This window comes from Sesamum indicum, linkage group LG12 (assembly GCF_026168435.1).
Source record: "Sesamum indicum cultivar Baizhima isolate 11 linkage group LG12, ASM2616843v1, whole genome shotgun sequence".
Classification (NCBI taxonomy): domain Eukaryota; kingdom Viridiplantae; phylum Streptophyta; class Magnoliopsida; order Lamiales; family Pedaliaceae; genus Sesamum; species Sesamum indicum.
In genome coordinates this window covers 17346992-17368898 of record NC_142668.1, presented here as the reverse complement: position 1 = coordinate 17368898, position 21907 = coordinate 17346992, and the positions used below count along the sequence as shown (strand labels likewise).

Sequence of the window (21907 nt, the reverse complement as noted above, 5' to 3'; positions counted from 1 at the left end):
TTGTGATGGGGATAATTCCTTGTAATGTATCTTCCAAGGGCAAAATAGTTACTTTGCATTATACTTTTTATTTAACTGACTGATTTTGTTATGTTTTTATTTTTGGGTTATTTGTTTCCTTAATGAGAAGTTGAAAACTAATATATTTTAATAATAAGGAGTAAAATTTTATAATAATTGTAAATATATATCATGTGAATTAAACATTAGTATCCCACAATATTAATTCAATTATGTAATCATTAATATATATATATATATATATATGTATTTATGTGGTCGAGATTTTTACGAATGGATAAACTTAAAAATTTTACCTACGGCACAATTATGCACCAGGTGAAACATGATTTTTTAGGAAGGTCTTTTAGTAAGAAAAATGATCACTTACAATAAATAGTGGTTGCCTTAAAAAATTAAAATTTTTGGTATTTATAGTAGCGTTGGAAGTTATACGGTGCGGTGGGTTGAATTTGTTTAATATGTGCCCCATATTTGTCTTCCACTTACTCACTTATATTTTTCTCCTTTCATTTGCATTTCAAACTCCCAACCCCATTTTCTCCACAATGGCTAGCAAAGCTAACTCTCTTCCTTAGTTAAATTTTGTTTCTTCTTTATTTGGTGTTCTTGCTTTGTATTTTGTTTCTTTGATTGAAATGTGGAGTGGGGAGGGTGATTGTGAAAATGGCCGTGAGTTAGATTGCCGACAGACGACGGCACACCCAACGGAGGGGGGGGGGAGGTGGGGGGAGGCGCGAGGCGCGACTTCGAGGTGGGGGGGGGGGGGGGGGCACCCGTCGGTTTGAGGCGGCGCCTCAGGTAGGGGGGTGCAGTCCCCCTCCCAACTCGCGGTCGCGCCTCAGGTGGTTCGGTACCGGGGCTCAAGAGGAGACGGTCTTGAGGTTCCAAGAATCAGAGAAGATCGATACGATCTTAAGTGACAAGGCAACTCTTATTTACGATGATGCAATTCGAAGGTGTCGCCGTGTCCTTCGTTGGACCCTTCGCAAGAAGGGTCGGATTGTTGAAGAAGATAATGGGCTCCTTGATCCTGAGGTATCGGAGGGTGAATAGGAGGTGGTGGAAGTTGCCGACGGTTGAGCCCCCAAGTTTAAAAGCTTCGTAGTTTTCCGTTTGTTTCTTAGGATTTAATCTCGAAATGTAATCGGATTATTTTGTTTAGTATGAATTTGACTCTCCATGTAATCAACGCATATTATTTAGGGTGACCGCTTCGCCTCATATGGGGTGCTTTTGTAAGTAGGCGGTTCTAACTCGTGATTTTGTAGTATTTTACTTAATCGGCTTTTATGTCACTCGCGTTGTATCTTTCTAGGATGAGTTTGCTTTTTTTACGCAATGTATTTTGATTGCGTAAAACGCTACACTTCTACTTTTCCCCCTATTACAAACATTCAAAAAGTGAACTTTACGTACCCAGAGAACTTAACAGTAATACTTCTTGTGATTTGCGATGTTCCACGTGCGAGGGATGTCCCCTTTGCATCTAACTTCCCAATAGGGCCCGAAGCTTAGGCTTTTCGCATCACCAGATCTCCCACTTGAAAACTTGTCGGCTTGACTCTCGCATTGGTTCTATACATAGTGGCCCGAATTATGGCGTTTTTCTCTGCCCTCTTCGAAAAAGTTTACGCTCATCCTCAACCCTTGCTCGTTGTAGTTTGGGTTGTAATTTTTCACTCGCCAACAAAGTTGTCCTATTTCTGCGAGCACTACGACATTTGTCCCATAAGATAGGTTAAACAGGAATTCTCCCGTAGGAGTTCTTGGTGTCGTTCGATATGCCCATAAAATGCTAGGGAGCTCACCCACCCATGCCCCCTTTTCGGTTCCCAATCGAGTCTCCAAGTGTTAAAGGATTATCCGATTGGTGACCTCCATCTGTCCGTTTGCTTGGTGATTACTAACTGATGTGAAGATTTATTTGATCGCCAGCTCCTTGTACCAGTCCTTAAGTTTATTCCCCAAAAACTGAGTCCCATTATCGGATATTATGGCACCGGGGATCTAAAATGGCATATGATGTTCTTCCATAGGAACTTGATCTTTCTCGAATATCTTGGCTAACGGCTTGGCCTCTACCCACTTTGTAAAATAGTCCACCGCAACCAAGAACTTTCTTTGTCCTGCGGCTTGCGGAAAAGACGCTACTAGGTCCAAACCCCTCTGATCAAAAGGGCAGGGACTTTCAAGGGGTTGCATTAGCGCTGTCGGCTGGTGATTAATGTTTGCGTGTTCTTGGCATGACCGGCATCGCCTTACCAACTCATGTGCGTCGGAGAGCATCGTTGGCCAAAAGAATCCATGCCTAAGGGCTTTTCCCGCTAAGGCCTTTCCTCCAAGGTGGTTTTCGCAAATTCCCTCATGTATCTCTCTTAGGACATAATTTTTCTCGTCATGAGTCAGGCACTTTAGGAGGGGCAGCGAGAAACCACGTTTGTATAAGTCTCCATCTATCATAATGAAGCGGGATGCTTTTCTTTTAAAGGCATTTGCTTCTTTTTGGTCCTCCAGTATAGTTCCATTAGTTAGAAATCTGACGATCTCTTCTTTCCAACTCGAAGGTATTGGGTCCACGCACATAATCTCCTCTTGGTCCTCTATCACGGCTCTTTACGACGAGAGAAAAGTGATTCTTCTGCTTCGGATGGCTGCCATCGAGCTTGTTAACTTGGCTAGTTGGTCGGCTACGGCATTATCTGTTCTCGACACCTAAACAACAAAGGCTTCTTCGAACATCTCAAATAGATTATTCGCTTTCAGGGAATACTTGGCCATTTTTTCATCTCGTGTCTCAAAGGATCCCTGGATCTAGTTAACCACCAGTTGTGAATAACTATAAATGATAATCTTTTTTGCCCCGGCGTCCAAAGCTAACTTACGTCCTTCTAAAAATGCCTTATATTATGCTTCATTGTTCGACGAGGGGTATTCTAATTTTATAGCATACTCAAATTCGTCTCCTTTAGGGCTCTCTAGAACTATTCCATCCCTACTTCCCGCCGATGTGGATGATCTATTGATGTGCAGACTCTCGGAAAGCGTAAAAATACTCGCCGCGTTGTACGCCAACTCGACGGTGAAATCGGCTAGCACTTGTGCTTTAATGACTGGCCTGGGGTGAAACTCGGCGCCAAACTCACTTAACTCTACTTCCCACTTGACCATTGTCCCGGAGAGCTCCAGACTCGACAACACTTGCTTCAAAGGATGATTTGTCGACACAACCACTAGGTGCACCTGAAAATACGGCCTCAACTTTCTAGCTGCAGTGATTAAAGAGAAGGCTAGTTTTGAATTTGAGAGTACCTGGACTCAGCCCCCTGCAACATCCTGCTAACTTAGTACACCAGGTGGTGCCCTTTATTTTTCTTTCGTACCAAATCTGAGCTAACAACATTTTCTAAAATCGCCAAGTAAAGGTAGAGGGTTTATCCTATTTTAGGTTTCGTCAATAAAGGCGGAGAAGATAAATACTTCTTCAGCTCGTCAAATGCTTCTTGGATGGATTAGCATCACCCAAACTTTTTCGCGCCGCGAAGGATCTTGAAGAAATGTAGGCCTTTATTCGTAGATTGTGAAATGAATCTATTCAAGGAAGCCAATTTTCCACGAGTTTTTGTAGCTCTTCGACTGACTTTGGTGGGGGCATGTTCATGACAACGCTAATTTTATCAGGGTTTGCTTCTATTCCGCTCTTGGAGATAATGTACCCTAGAAATTCCCCACCCCCACTCCAAAGGTACACTTAGCGAGATTTAACTTCATGCCAAAAGCTTTCAATATTTGGAAGCGCTCTTCTAGATCCTTGATGTGATCCTGTTCTTTCACACTCTTAACCAACATGTCATCTATGTAGACCTCCATGTTTCAACCAATTTGGTTTTTGAACATGTAGTTGACAAATCGTTGATATGTTGTTTCTGCATTTTTCAGGCCGAATGGCATGACATTGTAACAGAAGATCCCTTGGTCCGTGACAAAACTTGTTTTCTCTTGATCTTCAGAGGCCAAAGGAATTTGATTGTAGCCTTGATACGCGTCTAGGAAGCTCAACATTTCACATCTGGAGGTGGAGTCAACCAAGAGGTAAATACGTGGGAGGGGGAAGGGATCCTTTGGACATGCCTTGCTAAGATCTGTGAAGTCAATACAGAGGCGCTATTTTCCGTTTGGCTTCGGAACCAAGACAACATTAGCCAGCCATTCGGGGTATTGCACCGGGCATATGTGTTCGGCCTTAAGCAGCTTATCCATTTTTGCTTTTATCGCTTGACTTCTCTCCAACCCGAATATTCTCATTTTTTTTTGTGTTTTATAGATTTTGCTTTGGGATTTACATTGAGCTGGTGAGTGATAACGTTAGGTGAGATCCCATAAAAATCCGTCATGCTCCATGCAAACACTTCCTCATTTTTTTATCAAAAATTGAGTTAAATTCTCTTTGGCGGATTGACACATCGCCGTGCCTATCTTCATCGTTTTCTCGCCGAGGATCACCTTCAACTCTTCTAGGGCTTCAACTCTTTTCTCCCCATAGGTTGTTCCTACGTGTCCTTTCGCGGTGTCTCTCATCTCATATCTTCCATCAGTCATCTTTCTCTTTGTTTTCTCATCGGCCGCTTCATTCAGTTTCTCACGTGATCTTTTAAGGGTACTCACGTAGCATTCCTTGGCTATTCTCTCGTCCCCCATGGCTTCTCCCATGCCGTTAGGGATGGAGAATTTTAGTTTCAGGTGGAAAGTACATGCTATCGCTTGCAAGAGGTTTAAGCTCGGTCTCCCCAAGATAACGTTGTAGGCAGATAGAGCCTTCACCATGAGGAACTTCACCAATTTGGTGGACCTCTTTGGATAAGAGCCGAGGGACATTGCTAGCGTCACCTCCCCTACTAGTTTGATTATTTTCCCGCTAAAATCTGTGAGTGTGGCGTTTACCTTCAGAAGTTGAGCGTTGTCAATCCCCAATTGGACATATGCTTCGTGGAATATAATGTCCGCCGAACTCCCACTATCCATTAAAATTTTTTTGACCCAAAAGTTGGAGATCGTGGCAGAGATGACCAGGGGCGTCGTTGTTTTAATTCCTCAATGGGTCCAAGTCCTGCTGACTAAATGAAATCTCATCCCTTGTTTCAAACTAATATTGTAAACTTGAATAGGGGCTTGCGCGTGGTTTCCCCTAGCTGCTCGAGCGAGAGCCTTTCTTGCATTAGCCGAGTCATCACCCGTTGGGCCACGCAAAATTACGGCGATAACCCCTGCGGTGGGGAGGTTGTCGTCGTTCTTGGTCTGTGTGAACATTGGATCCCGAGGTTGGGGATTCGATCCTTGGTTGACGTATTCTTTCAAGTATCCTCACTGAATCAGGTTTTCTATCTCATTTTTCATGTGGTGGCACTCCTTCGTCGTGTGCCCTCTATCTCAGTAGAAACCAAGATATTTGTTGGACTTGAGCCTCTTAAGGTTGTCTTTCATTTTCCATGGCCATTAATTGATTAACCATTGCTGCTCAACTACGACTAATATCTCCCCTCTGGGAGCATTCAAGGGGGTGTAGTGAGCGAACCCCACCTGAGATACATGCTTGCGTTCTTCTTTCTTCGGCTCCTTTTCCTCTCCCGATCCTTCCTTTTGCTATTGAGAGAAGGATCCGATGCGTCCGACTCCTCAATGTGAATGGAATTATGGGAGCGCATGAGTAAATCCTCCATAGCTCTAGGGGGATTGCCGGCTATGGATTCCTTGAATCTCCTGGTAGCAGGTTTTGTCGGACAATACTGGCCAATAACTCATGATTAACATGGAGAACCTCACGCACTGCGTCCAAGAACCTTCGCGTGTAGTCTCTCAGAGTCTCACCCTCCGTTTGGCGGATGGTAAATAGAAATGCAGTCGTTTTTGGAACTTTTTTGTTCATAGAGAAGTGATGCAAGAGACACTGAACCAACTGCTCGAGGCTAGAAATAGTTCCAGCGAGTACTCTTGGGGTTGAGCTTTCGGGGGAGTACTCTCATGGGAGGAGCAGGCGGAGATTGCCGATGCGTTGGGGGGATTTCCCCATTAAGGGGCGTTTGCTCATGTGTCAGGGGATTTTCTTATAAGTTTAAAAGTTATTCATTGAAAAAATATACTTGCAATAATAGTTTCAAATACATTAATTCGAAATGTGTAATTAAAATATTAAGAATAAAATTTATCCAATAAAAATTATGAATATTTTTTAAAATTGTTATCTAATAAATACTTTTTACAACAGCTATCCATAAATAAGTACTTTTGTTAGACGTTCATTGGTTTTAAATATATTTATAATTTTAAATATAAGATATATTTATAATTATAAAAAAAAACTTTATAGAAATTTGTTGTATTTTAACTTTATAATAATTATAATAATAGATGACATTAAAGAAATAAATAAAATTTAGTCGTTCTATTTTATCGTCGGCATCAATTCTCAACATTTCAGGCAGTTCCCTTTCTCCGTCGGCAGCCACCAGTCTCCAACCTCAGTTTCTTCTTCCTTTAAGTGGGTACTTCTTGAAAGTGATCAACTCAAAGCAAGTGAGGTTTTTCTTTTCTTTTTTAAGTTTCTTAATTTAGGGTTTTGCATTATGAAATTAAAATGCATTAATTCGAAATGTGTAATTAAAATATTAAGAATAAAATGTATCCAATAAGTAAATTATAAGCCAAATAATGCTTAAAAATAAATAAATTGGATAAAGACACATATATACATAGCATAAATTATTATTAATTATATAAAATTATAAATACCAACTTAATCATATTTATATGATTATGATCACTTCACTCAATAAAATTATTTATAAATGAATCCAACTTTTAATTGAGTCAATAACATTTGAATAGATAAATATAATTTTTATAATTTAAAAATTTTGTAAATTGATTAATTTAAGAATAATATTTTTTTATAATTGATATTAAACGCTATAGTTTTTGTTACATGACCTCTCAAATAAAATCAATAATAAATATGTACGTACATAAAAAAAAATTCTGATATAAACATAAATATAATGAAATAAAAAATATTATAGCGTTAATTGATGGACAAAATCGAGTTTTAAAAATTATGAAAGGTTTTTATATAAAATTACTCAAATTATAAAAACTAATTGATGTGAATTTTGAAAGAGATAGTTTATCCATTAAGGCCACCGGCTCAGCCTAATTGAAAGTGAGTTGTAAAACTGCAAATTTGTTACCGTTCTGAAATGTACAACACACAGGAAAATATTAGTTGAAAGTGAAAAAGAAAAAATAGCAAAAAATATAGAAAAACAAAATTTGTTCATTCTATTTCAATGGTGGCATCAGTCGTAAAGATTTTAGGCAGCCGCCTTCCTCCGCTGACTGAATTATTTATTTAAATGAATTAAACTTATAACTGAGTCAATAACATTTGAACAGATAAATATAATTTTTATAATTTAAAGAATTTGTAAATTCATTAATTTAAAAATAATATTTTTTTTTATAATTGATACTAAACACTGTAGTTTTTGTTGCATGACCTCTTAAACAAAATCAATAATAAGTTTGTATGTACATAAAAAAAGAAAAATATGATGAAATAATGATAAGTATAATAAAATAAAAAAAATTATATGGTATCTATTAATTGATGGACAAAACGAGTTTTAAAAACTGAGAAAGGTTTTTGTATTAAATTACTTGAATTATAAAACCTAATTGATGTAAATTTTGAAAGATTTATAGTAAAAAAATAATTCGAAATTTAACATAAATGGATGGATTAAAAAAAGTAAAAAATAATGATGACAAATAATAATTAATAAAAATTAATGTAATTAACTATTTATATTTATAGAACTAAATATATATGGCAAATAAGATCAAAAAACTTATCCATTAAGGCCCAACAAAGTGTGACCGGCCCAGCCCAGTGGAAATTTTATTATCGTTATAAAATACAAAAACACACACTAAAACCATATAAAAATAAAAAAAAAAAAAGCCAAGAAAATCGTTCCATTTCAACGGCACATCAATTCTCAACATTTCAGCAGCCGCGCCTTCCTCCGCTGACACCCACCAGTCGCCTTCCTCCGCTGACACCCACCATTCTCCAACATCAGTTTCTTCTTTCTTTCAGTATGTACTTCTTGATCAAAGCAAGTGAGTTTTTTTTTTCGTTTTTAAGTTTCTTGATTTAGGGTTCTTGCTTTGTGAAATTAAATGTATCTTGTTTAAATGAATTTGTCTGCCCAATGGAAAACTTGGTATGATGACTACTTAAAGATCACGAATTCTTGAAGTACACGGTCTTACTCTGTTTTGTTTTTTTCTTTATGGTGTTGGTGAATTATTTCAAGGTTCTTGAAATTCACCTACTACATGGGTTCTCTAGTACGCCGTGGATTACTATTGCGGGGGACAAAGGTGCGGGACTTAAATGCAAGGATGCCGGTGAAGATAGTTTTGTTGGTTCAGAACTTGCGAGGAGAATAGCCAAGACGGCTCCCATCATTGGAGGTTCTGAGGCCTCTTCCCTTTTGGTATGGTTGTTTTTTTATTTGATTACTGTATTGATTTTGTTGTGATTTTTATTGCTACACTGGATAAAATGGTGAGAAAATGGTGGTGTTAGTACCTAACATTCTATGTTGAAGTTGTACACGGGTTTGTAATTCTGGCATCAGCAACTCCCAATAATAAAATTTTCAAGACATGACCGAGGAAATTGCTGGAACTACTTTTAAGGAACTTCCCTGAAAATTATTTCCAAGTCTCTTGACTATGTTTAACTGCTTCTCCTTTCAAGAAAAAAGTAAGTCAAGTTGGTGAATTGATCTTCATTTTCAAGAAAATGTGTTCTTGGGATAGTGTTCTTTTGGTGGAACTGTCCCTTGTATCCTTTCTTTGCTTTAAAATCATGTGCAAGGATGAGCTGCAGTCTTTCTTTCATGTCATTTTCAGAATGCGGGAATAAGCAATTGTAATTACAGGTAATTTGCATGTTTTGTTCTTGTATATGGTGCATCATGTATTTACTCTTGTTTGTTGAAAGATGTGTAGTGAAGAACTGTTAAGTTTATTCTCATTGTTTTCTTTGGTTCTTCGACAATTGCAGGCCATATTTGTTGCTGCATAAAGCTGCTGTTCTTTAGCAATCTCTCGTGAGACGTATTCCCTAAACATGCTATTCTAGCCTTTGTAAGGACACGAATTATTGGTTCTTCTTTCTCAGCCGTGTGTGCTTGCACGGATGCATATATATAGATCTATATGTCTATATATGTTTTGTCAGTTTTTCTAATATACAGATTGTTTCTTTGTCTCAGTCTGGTCGGAAAGGAACAGTTTTTGATTTGGCGAAGTTTGTCGACAAGGGTCTCCAAATCAAGTTAACTGGTGGAAGACAAGGTCAGTTATGTGTAAATTTGATTGGTTTGGAAATTCAGGCCATGTCTTTGTTCAGTTGTGAATGCATTGGTTCTAATATTTCTGTTCAGAAACTGTTGTGCTTATGATTGTCTTTTCTTGGTTTTATCTGGTCATTTTCCACTCTTAGTGACATTAATTTACCATTGAAATCCCTGATCCTCAGAATGCAATCAACAGCAGTGGCCTATTTGAATCTCAAACAATTTTGTTCCCCGGATTACTGCAATTAAATCCTCCTTAAGATTTCACTATTTACAGTTTAATTGTTGCTTTGTTTTGACTTATCATTTTCCAAAACGTCTGCAATGTGTTCTGCATGCATATATTTTCCCGTCCCTTTTCTTATGTTTTGACTGATCAGTACGCTTGTGTTAATTGCAAGACTTTATCATGACATAGTCACTTTGTTTCTCCAAATCTGCCATGAGGATCTACAGGCTTTTGTTTGGATTGTCATCTTGGTGTGTTGGGTGATCTTCCTACCATTGAGATAGGAAAGAATGTGACTGCAGCAATAATATAAATGTATGCATTTTCTGTTTCAGAAAGTTCTTTACTTGAAGTTATATAATCTAAATGAATGCAAAAATGTAATGGAAGTGATTTTCTTGTTTTGGGAAAAGGTTATTTGCATTGATGTAAAAGAATCATACGTACACTTACAAGCTTTTCACAAAAGATTTTTTTGGAAATGATTTCTACCTTTGTGAGAGGCTAGTGATATTTTAAGTTTTCTGAAAATTGCTGCCAAATGATCCTTGGTTCACGTAGGACTTTGGTGCTGAAACCTTTTGGCTCCACTTATTAACACCTGGAGCTATATGAGCAAGATGCTGATGTTGTCAATTGCACAATCTAGAATAAGACTACTGCTTGAAGGTAATGGAAAGCCATGTATATCTTCACTTTGATTAGTGAATCTGTGTCTACTTGAGGAGCAGTAAGTAACATTATGTTTACTGATCAATTTGCCTACTTCACCTCTTATTGCATATATGTGATCCACTGATGGCTAAGTGTAATCCGTCCATTCTCTCTTGCTCTTATTTGAACTTGACATTAAGTATCTTAATATTCTCTTGGGACTATGATGAAACTTCCTAAGTATTTTACTCTTATATGTAATCCGCTGAAAGCTAAGTGCCATCATCCACTCTCCCTTACTCGTACTTTAACTTGACTTCAAGTATTATAATATTCTCTTAGGACAGTGATATTTTAACTTCCTAGACCAATTAATGGACAGACAGAATATTTTCTCTCAAGTGCCATATAGAAAAGTATCTTGTTTATGCGGTATCTATTTTATGCCTTTAAATTAGAGCATGTCGCAATTATGTATCTGTGTTGTTTTCTTTTGTGCCTTCATGATTCTATCTTAATGCAAGGAATAGATGTCATACTATTTATAATCTCTTCAAGAAGTACTGTTGTTACTGGTAATCTAGCACGAATTCTTTTATATGCGAGTTTTATTGTTACTGGTCATAAATCATTTTTCAGTAATATGTATAATATGCATTTATTTGATTCTACAAGTGAAGCATGTCAGTTGGTATGTGTGATTCATTACTTGTCTTTTACAAGAGCGAGGGCCAGAGTTTGAAATTGATTTGCCAATTCTATGCGAAGTAGATAACCTCATTTCGATAAATATTGTGCGGGAATCAAAAGGTTAAGTAGGATTTAAATGCTCAGTTGAAACATATGTTGGCTGCTAAAGTATGCTATTTGACGACATTTTAGAACCTAATGGTAGCCTACCTATCTTCATATTCCTCTATTCTAGTTTCTAGCTCAAAAGTAATCAGTGCCCCTATTAATTCTTCTTTGTCAATTTTTCTTCCGTTTTGAAATCAAGGTGGTTGAACCATTGATTTTACTTGTATAATTCAAACCCAATTGTATTGCTCTAATTTCTTTGAAAAGTCACAAAATCACCATTCTCGTTTGGAAAGAAAATAATTATGGGTTTTGAGGCTGCTCAAAATGTGAAGGGTGCGAGGTTATAGTTGAGACCTAAATTGGAGAATAAACCCTCCTCTTTTTTCGTAAATTTATTCTTGGTTCATTTATTGTGTTGGGTTCTCTTTTCATGCGCTTGCCTTAAAATTTTTTGTTCGTAATGCATTTGACATTCTTGTATGAATTTACAAAATTCATGTTGGTTCATGTTATTAACCTCTTGTTTTTGCAGGCGTATCATAGAAAATGCGTTGAAAAATCTATATCATTCGATCATGAATTATTTTATTTGTGAACTTTGAAAATTAAATGCTATACTAAAATGCCTAACTGTTGTCTAGATGCCAATTTAAAATTTGTTTTTCAAGAGGACTTGGTAAATATTTTGTGAGTACTATATATTTTCATGAGTCGATAAATGGTTTTTGAGGAACACAGAGTTTTGCTAACTTAAATTGTGTTTGAAGAACCTTTAATATTACTGGAAATTGGTTTCCTTGTCAACTGTTCTTCTGTTATCAATTAATGTTCTCAAAATCAGCTTTTATATTTTACTCAAAGATTTGTTTTTCTTGTCAAGTGTTTTATAATAAACTCATTTTTTCAAAATCAGCTTGAACTTACAATAATGAAGAAAAATTAGCAAAATATTTTGATTAGCAATAGATGAATTCATTTAATTGTTTTTGGATAAATGCATGACAAGTCATATGTTTTGGACTTTAAGTGAAGTTTTTTTTGTTGAATTTTAATTTTATAAAAGTAATCGACTTTGAAACAGTTTTTGAAGTTTTTTTGGAACATTTTAAAAAGCATTCAGTTTACTATTTTTGGTCAAATTGCATTCATTGCCATATTTGTTCAGATTTTCAAGAAATACATTATTAACTTTTCTTTTGACAAATGATTATCGTGCTGAAACTTGTTAAGATGTGTTGAAAATTCTTTTAAGATATTTGACCAATAATTTAAAAAACGATAATGAGATTGGCATCTAGAACAGTTATGCAATTTATTATATGTATGTTATTTTTCAAAGTTCACAAATGAACTAATTTGTGATTGTATGCTATAGAATTTCCAACAATACTTTGATACGCCTGCAAAGTTGAGATGTCGATGATATGAACAAATATGGTGTTTCTGTAAAATTTGTACAAGAATCTTAAATGTACGACAAACAAAAAGTTTTGATAAAGCGACATGGGAACAAAACCTAATATAATGAACAAACCGAGAATAAACCAAGAAAAGTAATGGAGGGTTACTTCTTGTTTACGTCTCAACTCCAACTCTCTTGCGCCTGTCATATTTAAAGCGGTCTCAGACTTCGTAATTGCATCGCTTCCAAATTAGAATGTTGAGTACGTGAGTGTTTCATAGAAATTAGACACTTTTGGGTTTGAATTATACAAAGTAAATTGCAATGGTTTCAACCTTACTTGATTTCTAAATATGGGAAAAATTGATAAAGAAGCAATTGATAAGGTCAAAGGTTGCTTTTTTGGCTAGAAAATAGTAGAGAGGAATATATGGATATATAGGTTATTATGTGGTTCTAGATGTTGTCGAAGATGCACTCTTCTTTTAGCAGCCAATATGTGACAATTGGGTGTTTAATTAGTTCTTAGAGAGAAGATGTTATTTATTTAAGTTGTTATTGCATGTCGTTATGTTGCGCGTTTTTCTCTTTAATTGTTGATTCTGTACACATTTTCTTGTTTGTTTATTTCATTCTAACAACTTAATGCTGGTGAAGACAGCTTTCACGACGATCAGGTTCAAGTAATTTGGAGTATGAGTCTTTTGCACCAGAGTATCAACCCTCCTGGGTTCTCCAAGAATCGGCAGCCACCTATGTGAAGAGTCTATTGTAAATAAGAATTAAGTGTGTATGGCAGTACTTCGGCCTTCTTTGTATTGTGGCTCCAATAAGACCGCCTTGTTTCTTAGCCAAAGAAATAAAAGTTTTGATTCGAAACCAATTTCTAGTTGTATATTTATTACTTGATCAAAATCAAATCAACCATATACACAAGTTGGTACATCATTGAAGTTCAAATCAACTATTTTTTGAGAATTCTTTTCTTTTTATTTTTCCTAATACTGCTTACAATTGGAACACTTTCAAACTCTATTCTCCATACGGAAAAAACACTGCCAATCAAAAATAAATAAAAGAAAATAGAACTTTTGTAGTATACAATCATCATCAACAAACTAAAAAGAAAATAATAATATTAACAAACTCAATTGTAAAATAAAAATAATTAGTCAAAATTCTTTATTTTGGATTGTTTTAGTAAGAAGTTTCATTTAATAAAAGATTAACAATATAACTCAAAAAGAACACAAAATGAAAGTGTACCCCGTTAAAGGTACTAATGTTTTCTTACAATAGAAATAAACACTCAAAACATTCTCACTATTTTATATTTAATCATAAGTACAATTATTAGAATTCTCGAAATGATACATCCATTATATTATGAAAAAATTTATAATCTAAAAATATTAATATTAAAATAAAATTAATTAGTCGGAAATCACTTGATTTAAATTTTTCAACAATACGTTTAATTTAATAAAATTGAGGATACTTATCCAATGTTATATTTTTATTTTTTTGAAGTTTGGGTTAGTATTTATATGTTACTCATATGCTATTCATTTAAATTTTAATGTGCCCTAGTAATTGTTTTTTTTTATATAAATATTTATGATCTTTCCTAGCAAATTAAGCATGTTGAAATATTATGATATTTAGTTGGATATATCATTCATATTTTAAGTACTTTAGAGGAATTAGAAGTATCATACATTTTTCTTCTTTATTAGAATTAAATATTATAGTTGATTCATTATGTTTTCGTTTAGAATCGTTTTAGTTTCTCACGTTCATTTCATGATGTTAACATCCCTAAACTTGAATTTTGTCTTAAATTGATCCTTCTGACAATATTATAATTGGGAATAAAATGACCAGTTTAGACTTTTTTTTTTCTCACTTCAGTTCCTAAATTTGTAAGTTGTCAACTAGTAGTTAGTGCCACTACAAATATAGGAAATCAGATTCATAGATTGGTGATTTGTTCACATTTTATAGCTCAAATTTGTATATATGTACTATAAAAAAAAACTTTATTTAAATCAGGTTCGATCAAAATAAAATAAATATGATATATTTGACGTGTAATGGATCACTTCCCTTAAATTGCACATCAATTCCACGACAAATGTATTATATTTACTGTGTAATTGATTTATGTTTGAGCTAACTCGATTTAAATTAAAAAATTTATATGCACAACAACGCTCCTCGTGATACATTGTGATGGGGATAATTCCTTGTAATGTATCTTCCAAGGGCAAAATAGTTACTTTGCATTATACTTTTTATTTAATTGACTGATTTTGTTATGTTTTTATTTTTGGGTTATTTGTTTCCTTAATGAGAAGTTGAAAACTAATATATTTTAATAATAAGGAGTAAAATTTTATAATAATTGTAAATATATATCATGTGAATTAAACATTAGTACCCCACAATATTAATTCAATTATGTAATCATTAATATATATATATATATATGTATTTATGTGGTCGAGATTTTTACGAATGGATAAACTTAAAAATTTTACCTACGGCACAATTATGCACCAGGTGAAACATGATTTTTTAGGAAGGTCTTTTAGTAAGAAAAATGATCACTTACAATAAATAGTGGTTGCCTTAAAAAATTAAAATTTTTGGTATTTATAGTAGCGTTGGAAGTTATACGGTGCGGTGGGTTGAATTTGTTTAATATGTGCCCCATATTTGTCTTCCACTTACTCACTTATATTTTTCTCCTTTCATTTGCATTTCAAACTCCCAACCCCATTTTCTCCACAATGGCTAGCAAAGCTAACTCTCTTCCTTAGTTAAATTTTGTTTCTTCTTTATTTGGTGTTCTTGCTTTGTATTTTGTTTCTTTGATTGAAATGTGGAGTGGGGAGGGTGATTGTGAAAATGGCCGTGAGTTAGATTGCCGACAGACGACGGCACACCCAACGGAGGGGGGGGAGAGGTGGGGGGAGGCGCGAGGCGCGACTTCGAGGTGGGGGGGGGGGCACCCGTCGGTTTGAGGCGGCGCCTCAGGTAGGGGGGTGCAGTCCCCCTCCCAACTCGCGGTCGCGCCTCAGGTGGTTCGGTACCGGGGCTCAAGAGGAGACGGTCTTGAGGTTCCAAGAATCAGAGAAGATCGATACGATCTTAAGTGACAAGGCAACTCTTATTTACGATGATGCAATTCGAAGGTGTCGCCGTGTCCTTCGTTGGACCCTTCGCAAGAAGGGCCGGATTGTTGAAGAAGATAATGGGCTCCTTGATCCTGAGGTATCGGAGGGTGAATAGGAGGTGGTGGAAGTTGCCGACGGTTGAGCCCCCAAGTTTAAAAGCTTCGTAGTTTTCCGTTTGTTTCTTAGGATTTAATCTCGAAATGTAATCGGATTATTTTGTTTAGTATGAATTTGACTCTCCATGTAATCAACGCATATTATTTAGGGTGACCGCTTCGCCTCATATGGGGTGCTTTTGTAAGTAGGCGGTTCTAACTCGTGATTTTGTAGTATTTTACTTAATCGGCTTTTATGTCACTCGCGTTGTATCTTTCTAGGATGAGTTTGCTTTTTTTACGCAATGTATTTTGATTGCGTAAAACGCTACACTTCTACTTTTCCCCCTATTACAAACATTCAAAAAGTGAACTTTACGTACCCAGAGAACTTAACAGTAATACTTCTTGTGATTTGCGATGTTCCACGTGCGAGGGATGTCCCCTTTGCATCTAACTTCCCAATAGGGCCCGAAGCTTAGGCTTTTCGCATCACCAGATCTCCCACTTGAAAACTTGTCGGCTTGACTCTCGCATTGGTTCTATACATAGTGGCCCGAATTATGGCGTTTTTCTCTGCCCTCTTCGAAAAAGTTTACGCTCATCCTCAACCCTTGCTCGTTGTAGTTTGGGTTGTAATTTTTCACTCGCCAACAAAGTTGTCCTATTTCTGCGAGCACTACGACATTTGTCCCATAAGATAGGTTAAACAGGAATTCTCCCGTAGGAGTTCTTGGTGTCGTTCGATATGCCCATAAAATGCTAGGGAGCTCACCCACCCATGCCCCCTTTTCGGTTCCCAATCGAGTCTCCAAGTGTTAAAGGATTATCCGATTGGTGACCTCCATCTGTCCGTTTGCTTGGTGATTACTAACTGATGTGAAGATTTATTTGATCGCCAGCTCCTTGTACCAGTCCTTAAGTTTATTCCCCAAAAACTGAGTCCCATTATCGGATATTATGGCACCGGGGATCTAAAATGGCATATGATGTTCTTCCATAGGAACTTGATCTTTCTCGAATATCTTGGCTAACGGCTTGGCCTCTACCCACTTTGTAAAATAGTCCACCGCAACCAAGAACTTTCTTTGTCCTGCGGCTTGCGGAAAAGACGCTACTAGGTCCAAACCCCTCTGATCAAAAGGGCAGGGACTTTCAAGGGGTTGCATTAGCGCTGTCGGCTGGTGATTAATGTTTGCGTGTTCTTGGCATGACCGGCATCGCCTTACCAACTCATGTGCGTCGGAGAGCATCGTTGGCCAAAAGAATCCATGCCTAAGGGCTTTTCCCGCTAAGGCCTTTCCTCCAAGGTGGTTTTCGCAAATTCCCTCATGTATCTCTCTTAGGACATAATTTTTCTCGTCATGAGTCAGGCACTTTAGGAGGGGCAGCGAGAAACCACGTTTGTATAAGTCTCCATCTATCATAATGAAGCGGGATGCTTTTCTTTTAAAGGCATTTGCTTCTTTTTGGTCCTCCAGTATAGTTCCATTAGTTAGAAATCTGACGATCTCTTCTTTCCAACTCGAAGGTATTGGGTCCACGCACATAATCTCCTCTTGGTCCTCTATCACGGCTCTTTACGACGAGAGAAAAGTGATTCTTCTGCTTCGGATGGCTGCCATCGAGCTTGTTAACTTGGCTAGTTGGTCGGCTACGGCATTATCTGTTCTCGACACCTGAACAACAAAGGCTTCTTCGAACATCTCAAATAGATTATTCGCTTTCAGGGAATACTTGGCCATTTTTTCATCTCGTGTCTCAAAGGATCCCTGGATCTAGTTAACCACCAGTTGTGAATAACTATAAATGATAATCTTTTTTGCCCCGGCGTCCAAAGCTAACTTACGTCCTTCTAAAAATGCCTTATATTATGCTTCATTGTTCGACGAGGGGTATTCTAATTTTATAGCATACTCAAATTCGTCTCCTTTAGGGCTCTCTAGAACTATTCCATCCCTACTTCCCGCCGATGTGGATGATCTATTGATGTGCAGACTCTCGGAAAGCGTAAAAATACTCGCCGCGTTGTACGCCAACTCGACGGTGAAATCGGCTAGCACTTGTGCTTTAATGACTGGCCTGGGGTGAAACTCGGCGCCAAACTCACTTAACTCTACTTCCCACTTGACCATTGTCCCGGAGAGCTCCAGACTCGACAACACTTGCTTCAAAGGATGATTTGTCGACACAACCACTAGGTGCACCTGAAAATACGGCCTCAACTTTCTAGCTGCAGTGATTAAAGAGAAGGCTAGTTTTGAATTTGAGAGTACCTGGACTCAGCCCCCTGCAACATCCTGCTAACTTAGTACACCAGGTGGTGCCCTTTATTTTTCTTTCGTACCAAATCTGAGCTAACAACATTTTCTAAAATCGCCAAGTAAAGGTAGAGGGTTTATCCTATTTTAGGTTTCGTCAATAAAGGCGGAGAAGATAAATACTTCTTCAGCTCGTCAAATGCTTCTTGGATGGATTAGCATCACCCAAACTTTTTCGCGCCGCGAAGGATCTTGAAGAAATGTAGGCCTTTATTCGTAGATTGTGAAATGAATCTATTCAAGGATGCCAATTTTCCACGAGTTTTTGTAGCTCTTCGACCGACTTTGGTGGGGGCATGTTCATGACAACGCTAATTTTATCAGGGTTTGCTTCTATTCCGCTCTTGGAGATAATGTACCCTAGAAATTCCCCACCCCCACTCCAAAGGTACACTTAGCGAGATTTAACTTCATGCCAAAAGCTTTCAATATTTGGAAGCGCTCTTCTAGATCCTTGATGTGATCCTGTTCTTTCACACTCTTAACCAACATGTCATCTATGTAGACCTCCATGTTTCAACCAATTTGGTTTTTGAACATGTAGTTGACAAATCGTTGATATGTTGTTTCTGCATTTTTCAGGCCGAATGGCATGACATTGTAACAGAAGATCCCTTGGTCCGTGACAAAACTTGTTTTCTCTTGATCTTCAGAGGCCAAAGGAATTTGATTGTAGCCTTGATACGCGTCTAGGAAGCTCAATATTTCACATCTGGAGGTGGAGTCAACCAAGAGGTAAATACGTGGGAGGGGGAAGGGATCCTTTGGACATGCCTTGCTAAGATCTGTGAAGTCAATACAGAGGCGCTATTTTCCGTTTGGCTTCGGAACCAAGACAACATTAGCCAGCCATTCGGGGTATTGCACCGGGCATATGTGTTCGGCCTTAAGCAGCTTATCCATTTTTGCTTTTATCGCTTGACTTCTCTCCAACCCGAATATTCTCATTTTTTTTTGTGTTTTATAGATTTTGCTTTGGGATTTACATTTAGCTGATGAGTGATAACGTTAGGTGAGATCCCATAAAAATCCGTCATGCTCCATGCAAACACTTCCTCATTTTTTTATCAAAAATTGAGTTAAATTCTCTTTGGCGGATTGACACATCGCCGTGCCTATCTTCATCGTTTTCTCGCCGAGGATCACCTTCAACTCTTCTAGGGCTTCAACTCTTTTCTCCCCATAGGTTGTTCCTACGTGTCCTTTCGCGGTGTCTCTCATCTCATATCTTCCATCAGTCATCTTTCTCTTTGTTTTCTCATCGGCCGCTTCATTCAGTTTCTCACGTGATCTTTTAAGGGTACTCACGTAGCATTCCTTGGCTATTCTCTCGTCCCCCATGGCTTCTCCCATGCCGTTAGGGATGGAGAATTTTAGTTTCAGGTGGAAAGTACATGCTATCGCTTGCAAGAGGTTTAAGCTCGGTCTCCCCAAGATAACGTTGTAGGCAGATAGAGCCTTCACCATGAGGAACTTCACCAATTTGGTGGACCTCTTTGGATAAGAGCCGAGGGACATTGCTAGCGTCACCTCCCCTACTAGTTTGATTATTTTCCCGCTAAAATCTGTGAGTGTGGCGTTTACCTTCAGAAGTTGAGCGTTGTCAATCCCCAATTGGACATATGCGTCGTGGAATATAATGTCCGCCGAACTCCCACTATCCATTAAATTTTTTTTGACCCAAAAGTTGGAGATCGTGGCAGAGATGACCAGGGGCGTCGTTGTTTTAATTCCTCAATGGGTCCAAGTCCTGCTGACTAAATGAAATCTCATCCCTTGTTTCAAACTAATATTGTAAACTTGAATAGGGGCTTGCGCGTGGTTTCCCCTAGCTACTCGAGCGAGAGCCTTTCTTGCATTAGCCGAGTCATCACCCGTCGGGCCACGCAAAATTATGGCGATAACCCCTGCAGTGGGGAGGTTGTCGTCGTTCTTGGTCTGTGTGAACATTGGATCCCGAGGTTGGGGATTCGATCCTTGGTTGACGTATTCTTTCAAGTATCCTCACTGAATCAGGTTTTCTATCTCATTTTTCATGTGGTGGCACTCCTTCGTCGTGTCCCCTCTATCTTAGTGGAAACCACGATATTTGTTTGACTTGAGCCTCTTAAGGTTGTCTTTCATTTTCCATGGCCATTAATTGATTAACCATTGCTGCTCAACTACGACTAATATCTCCCCTCTGGGAGCGTTCAAGGGGGTGTAGTGAGCGAACCCCACCTGAGGTACATGCTTGCGTTCTTCTTTCTTCGGCTCCTTTTCCTCTCCCGATCCTTCCTTTTGCTATTGAGAGAAGGATCCGATGCGTTCGGCTCCTCAATGTGGATGGAATTATGGGAGCGCATGAGTAAATCCTCCATAGCTCTAGGGGGATTACCGGCTATGGATTCCTTGAATCTTCTTGGTAGCAGGTTTTGTCGGACAATACTGGCCAGTAACTCATGATTAACATGGGGAACCTCACGCACTGCGTCCACGAACCTTCGCGTGTAGTCTCTCAGAGTCTCACCCTCCGTTTGGCGGATGGTAAATAGAAATGCAGTCGTTTTTGAAACTTTTTTGTTCATAGAGAAGTGATGCAAGAGACGCTGAACCAACTGCTCGAGGCTAGAAATAGTTCCAGCGAGTACTCTTGGGGTTGAGCTTTCGGGGGAGTACTCTCATGGGAGGAGCAGGCGGAGATTGCCGATGCGATGGGGGGATTTCCCCATCAAGGGGCGCTTGCTCATGTGTCAGGGGATTTTCTTATAAGTTTAAAAGTTATTCATTGAAAAAATATACATGCAATAATAGTTTCAAATACATTAATTCGAAATGTGTAATTAAAATATTAAGAATAAAATTTATCCAATAAAAATTATGAATATTTGTTAAAATTGTTATCTAATAAATACTTTTTACAACAGCTATCCATAAATAAGTACTTTTGTTAGACGTTCATTGGTTTTAAATATATTTATAATTTTAAATATAAGATATATTTATAATTATAAAAAAAAACTTTATAGAAATTTGTTGTCTTTTAACTTTATAATAATTATAACAATAGATGACATTAAAGAAATAAATAAAATTTAGTCGTTCTATTTTATCGTCGGCATCAATTCTCAACATTTCAGGCAGTTCCCTTTCTCCGTCGGCAGCCACCAGTCTCCAACCTCAGTTTCTTCTTCCTTTAAGTGGGTACTTCTTGAAAGTGATCAACTCAAAGCAAGTGAGGTTTTTCTTTTCTTTTTTAAGTTTCTTAATTTAGGGTTTTGCATTATGAAATTAAAATGCATTAATTCAAAATGTGTAATTAAAATATTAAGAATAAAATGTATCCAATAAGTAAATTATAAGCCAAATAATGCTTAAAAATAAATAAATTGGATAAAGACACATATATACATAGCATAAATTATTATTAATTATATAAAATTATAAATACCAACTTAATCATATTTATATGATTATGATCACTTCACTCAATAAAATTATTTATAAATGAATCCAACTTTTAATTGAGTCAATAACATTTGAATAGATAAATATAATTTTTATAATTTAAAAATTTTGTAAATTGATTAATTTAAGAATAATATTTTTTTATAATTGATATTAAACGCTATAGTTTTTGTTACATGACCTCTCAAATAAAATCAATAATAAATATGTACGTACATAAAAAAAATTCTGATATAAACATAAATATAATGAAATAAAAAATATTACAGCGTTAATTGATGGACAAAATCGAGTTTTAAAAATTGTGAAAGGTTTTTATATAAAATTACTCAA

At 37.1% G+C, this 21907-nt stretch overlaps 1 long non-coding RNA gene across 11 annotated transcripts; it reads left to right on the top strand.

The window, feature by feature from the left end:
- The first annotated feature begins 8013 nt into the window (after positions 1-8013).
- On the top strand, positions 8014-13415 carry LOC148784933 (uncharacterized). 11 transcript variants are annotated; one of them, XR_016063192.1, is made up of 7 exons: positions 8014-8196; positions 8394-8576; positions 8998-9026; positions 9152-9234; positions 9363-9444; positions 10237-10344; positions 13194-13415. It is a non-coding gene; the product is annotated as an uncharacterized LOC148784933 (long non-coding RNA). The 11 variants fall into 11 exon arrangements; XR_016063189.1 differs by adding an exon at positions 9903-9990 and having other exon boundaries at positions 8394-9026; XR_016063191.1 differs by adding an exon at positions 9903-9990 and having other exon boundaries at positions 8394-9026; positions 13190-13415.
- Positions 13416-21907: the final 8492 nt, after the last annotated feature.